This window comes from Humulus lupulus, chromosome 1 (genome assembly GCF_963169125.1).
Source record: "Humulus lupulus chromosome 1, drHumLupu1.1, whole genome shotgun sequence".
In the NCBI taxonomy this organism is placed as follows: domain Eukaryota; kingdom Viridiplantae; phylum Streptophyta; class Magnoliopsida; order Rosales; family Cannabaceae; genus Humulus; species Humulus lupulus.
In genome coordinates this window covers 191,589,826-191,592,269 of record NC_084793.1, presented here as the reverse complement: position 1 = coordinate 191,592,269, position 2,444 = coordinate 191,589,826, and positions in this window count along the sequence as shown.

Sequence of the window (2,444 nt, the reverse complement as noted above, 5' to 3'; positions counted from 1 at the left end):
TTTAAAAATATTTTTTAAAATAAGATATTTTTGTTGGTTTCAGATTTAAATAATTTGATATTTTTACAAAGATTCAAATTCAAATTTGAAAATAGACTAACAACTTAATTTTAAATCTTTTAATGTATTAATATTAGAATTAAAATATCAGATATTTAAGATAGTTTCTTTTAAATACTTTTTAATTTTATTTAATCTTTTTTTAAATATAAATATATGTTTATTCTATAGTTTTTAATGTTTAAATTATTTGAAATTTGAATTTTGTTAGTTAGATATTTTCATGGATAATTGAATTTGTTTAACTATTTTGAGATATTTTAGGGTTGTTATAACTATTAATATATTTTTTTTAATGATTAAAATATTAGCTTATTGTTGTAACAACAAAAGATATTTTTTTCAAAAAAAGTTAAGATATTTTTTCAACCAATTAATAAAAATTTTTTGTTAAATAGATTTAAATTATCTTTGGTTAATTGTTGATAAATTTTATTTAAATTAAATTGATTTTTTTAAAATTAACCAAAACCAAGTTGATTGTTAATAAATGTGTACGCCCTAAATATCCATGGGCTATTAGCGAGCTGAGAAAGGGCATAATTATATCAGCCACGTGAATGCCATATGGCCGGAGCTGCTCTTACCAGGTCCTACTTCTTTAGCTCGAGGTAACCAAAGGCTTTATGAGTACTGAGTCGGGTCCGAAGTATGGACATCGCGAGCTGAAGAGTACATCCAGCTTGAGGTGCGAGCCTGAGTTGGAACCTCTGACCCCTTATAAAGTCAACCACGCAATGTAAACGTGCATATATCAGACATCACGTGTCTGATCCTTCCCTGAATTCTCGGACACACAACGTAAACGTGCATGTTCAGGCGCCCATGAGTGGGTTGGGCACGCGGCCCATTATCTCCCTTACCTATTGATTAGACCACACTTCATTGTCGGGTTTTAGGAATTAATCATGAATGTCACAGAAGTGACATGATGGGTAAGAAGGTCATGGTATGACCCCCCCTTGCCAACCCCCAGGTGCCCTCTCTCTATAAATATGGAGACCCTGGAAGTTGCAAGGGGTTGGATTCTATTGTCTAAAGAAATACCCTGTAAAGAATATCAGAAAGATAGCAATAATATTGGCTGGTGGACTAGAAGGATTTTAACCTTTGAACCACCTAAAAAAGTATTAGTGTCACCTTTGAACCACTTTGAGATCATTCATCTGTTACGGTTCATTATTTAGCACTAATCCCATTCTTTATTCTATTAATTATCTGTTGCCGAAGAACCGCGTCAACAATTTGGTGCTTTCATTGAGAGCCTATTAGATTGGTGCTATCACAAATACTCAACCATGGTAGTCACTCGCTCAAGACATGGTAACGAGGCGAACCAACGTGATGGGCAGGAGGCCCATCATGCCACCATTTCCGATGATCAGAACCCTGAGGTTCAGCAACGGCCGGGCAAGCAACCAATAGGCCAAGACAACACTGGAAGTTCAGCTCCCCGGCCGCCCAATTCGAACCCAGATTTTTACACGGCGGTGGAAATGGAAAACTCACAGTTGAGGAGTCAGCTGGCGAAGGCTAACCAGCAGATTCAAGAGGTTTTGGCCTGACTACCCTCTCACAACCGACGCTAACGTCGGAAAGAGGCAAGGCGAGACTCATAAGTCTCGCCGGGGTAATCGGTCTAGGCCCAGCTAGTCGGTCAGACCCCCGACATCAAATTCTACTCCCACATCGCACCACCGGGAAACCACTTTTGAGGAATCACCTAGGGCCGAGCAACAGTACAGCCAATCAGTCCAGACCTCAAATTCCATCTCACTTCCGCCCTCGAGCGCGCCTAGGAGGGCTCGAGAGAGTTTGCGAAGGAGATACGCGAAGGGATGACAGTGACAGCCCGCCCCGGCCAGCCATCCTGCACCCCGCTCAGACCGCCAAGCACAAGACCCAGAGGATGGTAAAGCAGAGCGTCCCTGGCCTAGCTTGATCTGCCCTGACGGGACTAGGATCATATCCCCGGTCAGACATCCTCCTTCACCGATAAGATACCCATCTCCTCCCCGGCCAATCCAAGACATTCCGGCTCATGGGAGCAGTAGGAGAAATCCACCTTCCGCCGGACGTTCCCATCGTAGCCGGGCTCCCCGAGAAGTCCCGGATCCTCATCCCCAAAGGCGGGCTCCAAGCTTCTCGAATGGGAGCTATTGGACCAGAAGCCGCCGGAGTGATTTATCCGGCGGAGACCTACGCCAGCACTTAAGCTCGACGCAAAGTCCTCAGGCTGCCCCTAGGGACGACCTCTGAGATCGCCTAAACTCTCAGAGGGGAGACCCAGTTGGAAACGGCAGCCGCGCTTGCCAAAGGGAAGACCTGTCCGAAGTACGCGACAGCGGGAACGTCCCATATGACCTATCTCAAGATTGGAGGGA